This window comes from Gadus macrocephalus, chromosome 17, assembly GCF_031168955.1.
Source record: "Gadus macrocephalus chromosome 17, ASM3116895v1".
Lineage (NCBI taxonomy): Eukaryota > Metazoa > Chordata > Actinopteri > Gadiformes > Gadidae > Gadus > Gadus macrocephalus.
In genome coordinates, this window is record NC_082398.1 from 523,671 (window position 1) to 532,506 (window position 8,836).

The window sequence follows — 8,836 nt, forward strand, 5'->3', positions numbered from 1 at the left end:
TTATCGTCTCATGGCTTAGCGGAAACCTTTTTCCTGCTGTCTCTTTATTTCTAATTGAGTGTTGTCTTCTGACGATCCGGCCTCCTCCTCTCCTTCTCTTATACTCTATCTCTCCTTGTCTCCTTCTCTTAAACGCTATCTCTCCTTCCCTCCTCTCCTCTCCTTCTGTCTCCACCTCCCTCTCTCTCGCGCGGTCAGGTGATGTTGTTCACATTTCATTTCCCAGCAGCCTTTGGGACTGTCTCGATGCACCGTGATAGCTGACACGTGTGTTAGCATTAGAATTAGCACGCCAGACCGCTATCGATTCTCCCTCACCCCCCTCCCCCCTCCTCACCCACCTCACCCTCCTCACCCCTCCTCACCCTCCTCAGCCCTCCTCACCCCTCCTCACCCCTCCTCACCCTCCTCACCCCTCCTCACCCTCCTCAGCCCTCCTCACCCCTCTTCACCCTCCTCACCCCTCCTTCACCCTCCTCCACCCTCTTCACCCTCCTCCACCCTCTCCCCCCTCCTCCCCCCTCCTCACCCCTCCTCACCCGCCGGTATTCCTCACACCATTTTATTTATTTCTCCTTTGTCAACGCATCGTTTTCTATTCACTCATTCCCCCAGCGCACGTGCACAGCACACACACAAACACACACGCACGTGCACACACACACACGCACAGCTATTGCCCCCCTATTCTCTTCCATCTTTATAGTTTGCCTACTGTGTGTGCGTGTGTGTTTGTGTGTGTGTGCAGGCCAGCCGGGTGAGAGATGCCAAAGCCATCGCTTGACATGAAATCCATATTGGTCGTCTAACACCATCATAATATCATAAATAACAATGGAAATATTGTGTGCGGGCTGCGTGTGTGTGCGTGTGTGCAGAGCTCCCCCTGGTGGTGGAGGGGTCGGGCTAGCTCCTGTGCTGATAATGGGTGCCTTTGTGTGTCTTTGTGTCTCTGACCGCGACCGGGACGGTTAGATAACACTGCATGGAACCGGGTTTAGAAAAATAAATAGAAATGGGAGTTTTTTTAATTCTGGACTTGGGGTCACCACTTAATGCTTTGGCTGTTAACGCCCCCAGAATGGACGCCGCTACACAGCCTCATTATCTACGGTTTATTTAAAAAGGAACAGATACAGAAACACACCCGTGAAACATCCGATGTTTGGATCGTAGTGTTTTAAGCCAAAGCTAATTACGACATTTGTCCCTAGTGGGGCTTTTGGTTAAAAATAATGATACAGATTAACGTTAAAAGTAAGAAAATGGAAATTAAATAAAATGGTAAGTAAAAGAAGATAAAAGCCATACAGAGAGCACATTGTCAAAATGGCTGAACAGCAGTCAGTCTCAAAGAGCCTTTCATTAATACACCTGGTCTGTTGAATGGATCCATTCTGTGCGCACAGACCCACTGGGCAACAAAATACTTCAAACAGGTCGACTGTTCAATGACTCAGATGTCCTTTATAATGTCATTGGGTTTCTGTAGTGCAGTGGAGGGTTACTGGATGTTTTTAATGTAAGAACTGTGATGCCCCTTCCCAATGTCCTCTTTGAAAGGACCACTTGTCCTTTAAGAAGCAGTCCTGATCTACAGCCATCTCTCCTGGCAGAGAACATGGAGCTAACGCTGTGGGTTCAGTTCCCGCGAGGGGACCTAGTCAGAGAGTAACCCCCCCACCCTGGTGACCCCGGAGACCCACTGCTCCTGCTAGACTCTTCTCCATCCCTTCGCTCCCCCTCCTCTTCCTCGTGGCCTCGGGTCAGAAATGGTCAAAAGTCAAAGAGGAAATGGCGGACCTTGAGACGGCAGAGGACGGATCCTCTGCTGTGTCCCTGAGCTCCTGTCCGTGTGAGGTGGGGACATGTGTGACCACGCTGTCCTGGTCGGCATCACAAGCCCTCGGTTCAGAGGTCCACAGCCCAGAGTCGTGCTGCAGAGGACTGCAGGTTCCTGGGCCGTGCTCGCTGGCTGGGAGCATTAATCACACAATTGAATTGAAGCTAATTGCCGTCGTTCTGTCAAATGGCGGCTGATGCTGCGGCCCGCTGTGGAATTACCTGGGTGCTGTTTCTGCAATTTGCTTTACTTCATATCGAAGGGTAGCGCAGACTGGAGTGGATTAAGGCAATGTCACGGCGCTAATATGAGAGAGAGAGAGAGAGAGAGAGAGAGAGAGAGAGAGAGAGAGAGAGAGAGAGAGAGAGAGAGAGAGAGAGAGATGTATGTGATGACAGTAACCTGGTGGTGGAGCAGGTAACCCAGATCTCTGGGCTGGGGAGAGGTTTAACCAGTTACCCTGTGAAGTCTACCTTCAGGTTATTAACCTATGCAGATGAAGACAGAACTACAGCGCGTCCCGTGACTGAATTACCAATTTCTTACACTAGATTGCCATTCTACCAAGTGCATATGGTGAGGCGTGAAATATGTGTTTGTGAAGCCACGAATCAGCTCTGCATGTGATGGGGGAATGGTTTCTACGGGTTTAATGTGGGCGACAAAGTGCATTGTTATCTACGCCGTGGAGCTGTAAAAGCTCAATATATTTAGCTTGTTGTGCCAGTTAGATTCCCCAGCGTTCTCACCCAGTTCCACACAATAAGGGATATCAAACAGGGAGATTGAAGAGAGGAAACCAAGAAGGTATCAACCCAAACATGCAGCGGCCAGAGTCTGGAACAGTCAGGGTCCGGACTAACCCATGTCTGTTAACCAAGACCAGTGTTAGAGCTTAGTTCAACTGAGACAAGTGGTAGAGTGTTTAACTAAGACCAGCGGTAGTGTTTAACTAAGACCAGGGGTAGTGTTTAACTGAGACCAGCGGTAGTGTTTAACTGAGACCAGCGGTAGTGTTTAACTGAGACCAGTGGTAGTTATTAACTAAGACCAGCGGTAGTGTTTAACTAAGACCAGGGGTAGTGTTTAACTGAGACCAGCGGTAGTGTTTAACTAAGACCAGGGGTAGTGTTTAACTGAGACCAGCGGTAGTGTTTAACTGAGACCAGTGGTAGTTATTAACTAAGACCAGGGGTAGAGTGGTGCATGTGTTCAACTGGCAGAGATTAAATGAAGGCCTGATCCTCCCGCTCGCTGAGCAGCCGGTCTTCCTTACGTGATCAGGTCCTTATTTTTTCCTTCGGAGGCGCGTTCATCACACTCCACAGCCGCGGTGCCACCAGGCGCTGCCAACGCTGGCTCCGGCTGGTTTCTGTTCACCCTTTTGTTCCTCCTCCCTGCCTGCCGCCGGGCGGGGGGAGGCTGCCAACGCTTTACGGGCGACTCATTAGGAAGGCTGGATCCGCAGAATACTGTCGCAGGAACACGGGCATTAGCTCAAGAAAAGAGGAGCAGAAGCCCACACGTCCACTGAGACGGCGTTCCAAAGAGCTAAACAGGGAAGCTGGTCCTCTCCTTGTGAACGCAAAGGATCGGTTTGATAAGATATTCTTCTTTCACTCTTTATTTCCACACCTTTGACCAACCATACCAGACCAGCCGTAGTGTGACTCTGTCTCTCTGACCAGCTGCATATGTTCGGCTCTTCTTGGAACGCTTTGATCTGTTTGATAGCTCCATGCACGACATGGTGAGTTGACAGTGGGTTGGATCTAGTGTATATTATATATAGGTTAGTTAGTCAGGTCCTTTAATGTCCCCAAGGGGATAATTGTTTATTATAATCTACACATTCACCAGAAGGCCCCCCAGCCTAGCGTGAGGACAGATGTCTGATCACAGGGCCCCCATCTGTTCTGAGGCCACTTCCACACCACAGCCCTCAACATCTCCCTCCTTTCAGAGTGCAGAGCGATGATTCATCATCAATCATATGCCATATCACTTTATAGATGTATTAAAAGAGCTATTACAATGTGTTTCTGAGGTGCTGGGCCCACAGTACTTTCCGGGGCAGAGGACTAGAAGGAGAACTTCACAAAAGGTATGCATATGATCAGCCAGTGATTTAAATAAAATATGAATGCAGTCATGAAGTTATTAACCACATGGCTGGCTTTGATGAACTGCCCAAAGCTTTTGAGATAAATACTAAAGGGGGGTGAATGCATCCATGTTATTAAGATGATTAATTGCCATTTCACTTCCATTTCCCCCTTTCCCGAGACTCCGTTAACCTTAAGCCATCATGTGGAAAAGGGTGCGCCCAACTGCTGAGAGTTTGGAAGTGTGTTCACTTTGTTGGAGCGAGTGCACAGCAGCTTTGTGTCTTGTTTCAGCGTGTGACTGTGAATGTGATTGCTAGCTTTGCATGTAATGAAGATTAACAGTTACAATGGTTTTGTTGTGGATATAGTGAATACATGGATTAGCTTTAAATACCCTTTATTCCTGAAACGGTAGATTCACACGCTGCCTTCGCCCCTTCTTTGCTAAGCCAAAAAGTACTTGATTTCTTTCAAATTAGTCTTGTTTTAAATATCGACTGCTTGAAAACGTTTCACAGTCTGTGTTTAACAAAGATAAACTATTTTGTTCAGTGGGAAGTACTGCTGCATGTGTTGTTTTAAGATGTCCCTACCTGTAGCCAGGCGAATGTCATCACTTAGCTCTGACATTTATTTGGGAAGACAATGTTGACCCTCACAAAACCATCGACTCAAGCTAAATGTGTCCCACCTTAAGACTTCCCCCCTAAAGGGTCCCACATAAAGGGTCCCACCTAAAGGTTTCCCACCTTAAGACTTCCCCCCTAAAGGGTCCCACCTTAAGGTGTCCCACCTAAATGTTGTCCTCCATTCGATTCTACCAAACCCAGTTTTTCTTTGTGTACGTTAAACAGAACAAAACTCTTAATCTATTTACGTGTATTGGCGTTTGAGATGTACGTTTAACACGGTGGGACCAGCAGAATTTTTGTATTATTCCGACATTTTATCAGTTGGTGATGAAGGCCTGAGGTCAGACGGTCTGGCCACAGAGCTCAAGGTGGGCCCTGTGGCTCTCAGGGCCCGCTTGCCATCTGATAACCGCATTGATGGCAGACGAGAGCTATGCTAATCACGCGCCTTATCTCGTTGGTTTTTCTAATTAACAGTGCCATGAGCATATTTAATTACCTTGACTCAAAGCATGCAAAATCAATTAAACTCCAGTTGCAGCCCTTTTCTTCCTGCTCTGATCAGATTGTAAATGTTTTTATCGTTAACGTTTACAGAAGAATGTTCTTACAGGAAGATGAAGATGTCTCACTTTGTTCCATTCTTATGTGGCCAGGATATAGTGAGCAAAGTGACACTGAACCAATCTCTTGCTTTTCCCACCATCTTCCAATTTTCGTATTTATAATTACATTTGGCCTTTTTATGACATATTTTAGACTAAATGACTAATCTTTAATAATGAGTAGACTCTGAATTAATGAACTTTATTGGACATTTTAAAGACTAAATGATGGATAATAATTAGTAGATTGTGTAGACTAAAACAATGTATTTCATAGACTAAATGATGAATAATAATGAATAATCTAGAACAATGGACGCTTCAGGCATAAGAATACCACAGCCCAAGCATTGGAAGAAATATGGAAATAACATAAATGGGTCTTCCTCCCCATTACTCAGAGGCTGAGCTACTAGAATGGTGCGTATTCATCTCCTTCCACCTGGCAGAAGGTTCATCTGTAGTCCTCACACAGAAGAGGTCCGGGCTGGAGCATATCTACAGCGGCTCGCTGGTAGCTCCTCTTCTACTCCTCCCCTCGCTCCTCTCCGTCTCCTCCTGCTCCCACACCGAGCCGTCTCTTCTACTCCTCCCCTCGCTCCTCTCCGTCTCCTCCTGCTCCCACACCGAGCCGTCTCTCCGCTCGAGTGGATATCAGATGCTCTCTCTCTGAGACATCGTGGCTATTGTCTCCTCTCCCGTACAGAGCCCTGGAGAGGAGAGGAGAGGAGAGGAGAGGAGAGGAGGAGAGAGGAGAGGAGAGGAGAGGAGAAGTGGAGGGAGGAGAGGTGCAGAGAGGGGAGGGGAGGAGGGGAGGGGAGGAGAAGTGGAGGGAGGAGAGGAGCAGAGGGGGGAGGGGAGGAGGGGAGAGGAGAGGAGACGAGAGGAGGAGAGGAGGAGAGAGGAGAGGAGAGAAGGGGGGAGGAGAGGAGGGGAGGGGAGGAGAAGTGGAGGGAGGAGAGGAGCAGAGGGGGGAGGGGAGGAGGGGAGAGGAGACGAGACGAGAGGAGGAGAGGAGGAGAGAGGAGAGGAGGAGAGGAGAGAAGAGAGGAGGAGAGGAGGAGAGAGGAGAGGAGAGAAGGGGGGAGGAGAGGAGGGGAGGGGAGGAGAAGTGGAGGGAGGAGAGGAGCAGAGAGGGGAGGGGAGAGGAGACGAGAGGAGGAGAGGAGGAGAGAGAAGAGGAGAGAAGGGGAGAGGAGAGGAGGGGAGGGGAGAGGAGGGGAGGAGAGGAGAAGTGGAGGGAGGAGAGGAGCAGAGAGGGGAGGGAGGAGGGGAGAGGAGCAGAGAGGAGAGGAGAGAGGAGGAAAGGAGAGGGGAGGAGGAGAGGAGAGAGGGGAGGAGAGGAGAGGAGGGGAGGAGAGGGGAGAGAGGGGAGGAGGAGAGGAGGGGAGGAGGAGAGGAGGGGAGGAGCGGAGAGGAGGAGGAGAGGAGAGGAAAGAAGAGGAGAGGAGCAGAGAGGAGGAGAGGAGCTGGGAGGAGCAGAGAGGAGAGAGGATGAGAGGAGAGGGGAGGAGGAGAGAGGAGGAGAGGAGAGGGGAGGAGGAGAGAGGAGGAGAGGAGAGGGGAGGAGGAGAGAGGAGGAGAGGAGAGGGGAGGAGGAGAGAGGAGGAGAGGAGAGGGGAGGAGGAGAGAGGAGAGGGGAGGAGGAGAGAGGGGAGGAGGAGAGAGGAGAGGGGAGGAGGAGAGAGGAGGAGAGGAGAGGGGAGGAGGAGAGAGGAGAGAGGGGAGGAGGAGAGAGGAGAGGGGAGGAGGAGAGAGGAGAGAGGGGAGGAGGAGAGGAGAGAGGAGGAGAGGAGAGGAGAGGGGAGGAGGAGAGAGGAGGAGAGGAGAGGGGAGGAGGAGAGAGGAGGAGAGGAGAGGGGAGGAGGAGAGAGGAGGAGAGAGGAGCGCAGGCTGCTGGCCGCTTGCTGAAGACCTCAGAGCTGGCAGGAAGGAGGCGCCGTTTTGACACGTTGTTCCAATGAGACTGTTTCCCTGTCCCAACATCAACCCGTTTACTTCTTCATAGCGGCTGTGCTCTGAGTTGGAGAGCGAGTGTGAACCCACGCAGCAGGAAGCAGCGGCCCTGGGGATCAGCATGGAGTTCATCTCAGGGATATTTATACACACAGATATTGTGGGGACGCCAAACAGCAGAAGACTGTAAATAAAAACACTTGAACAGCAAGCGTGGCCCCCTGTGGAGGAGAACAAAGGAGGAGGACCATGGACCAGAGGAGCTCCTCTTCAGACGACGGAGCTCTTCTTCACTCTGAAACCATCAGGCTCCGTCAGACTGAGGAGGCTTGCAGCTCGTCTTCGTCCTAACGGCCCCAAACCGGCGGCGCTGAGAGCTGGATGTGAACGCACCCCGCTGGATGTGAACGCACCCCCGTTCCCAGTGTCTGTGACAGCCGACTCCTGCTGCTCCCAGTGTTCCCAGTGACTCCTGCTGCTCCCACTGTTCCCAGTGTCTGTGACAGCCGACTCCTGCTGCTCCCAGTGTTCCCAGTGACTCCGGCTGCTCCCAGTGTTCCCAGTGACTCCTGCTGCTCCCAGTGTTCCCAGTGTCTGTGACAGCCGACTCGTGCTGCTCCCAGTGTTCCCACTTCCCAGTGACTCCTGCGGCTGATCGTTATCCTGGTTGCTCTTTCTTCACGGTTTAGTCTTTCTTCTAAAATCCATGTTGTGTTTCTGACTAGAGGCTGACGTGATGGACGAGGGACAGTCGGGAACCACCGGACCGGGAAGACTTCTAAAACCAGTAAGATAAATGCAAAACACATTCTGTGTGTGTTCTACTGGGATCTGTGACCTCAACCCGTGGAGCGGCCCACTCAGAGTGTCCTACAAGGCAGGGGGCCGACCCCACTTCACAGGCAGGGGAAGATGAAATACATGACAGAAAAAAACATCCTCTTCCAGACGCCATGGCAACAGCCCCCCCCTCTCCTCCCCGCCACAGCTCCTCCCCCACAGTCCCAGGACCCCGGTATGTGACAGACTCAAGCTAGACATGGACCCCTGTCTCCGGCCTCCTTCTGCCCCAGTCTGGGGGTCAGTGTGGTGGAGGAGGGTTCCAGGGTTCCCTGTCATGTCAGGTGACAGCCTGGCCTTGGCCCGGTTCGGGGGTACCGGGGGTACCAGGGGTTCTGAATGTTTGGCTCCGGATCAACAGACCGACGGGGTTGGGGGTGGGGGGGGGGTGGGGGGTGGGTTGATGTGCGTACCGTCACCAAGGAGACGGCAGACAGTTCCTGGGTTCTCATCTGAAGTCTCCACTGCACCGGAGGGTTCCGTCTTTTGTCTTTTGTCTGCAGAATGCATTTGAAGTATTCTGGTTTCAGGACGACCAGAGGATTGTTTGATCTCCGCCTTGGCCATCTGATGATGATTGGTTCTCATTCACGTCCTTCGTTTCAAGTTCCGTTGTTGGTAAAGTTCAATTTTCATCAAAGCGGCTTTCATCAAAAAACTTAAATCAAACTTACTACTTCTCCCTTCCCACAAAGATGAACTACAATTAATATATTTTAGAACATTTCTTAGTCAATTCATTATTGGCCACAGATTTTTATTAAAACTCAAACCCAGCTGGAGAGGCGTTGTGGAGCCACTAATTAACCCCCGTCAGACGGAGTGCTTTAGTCTGAGTGAGGGAAGCCGCGG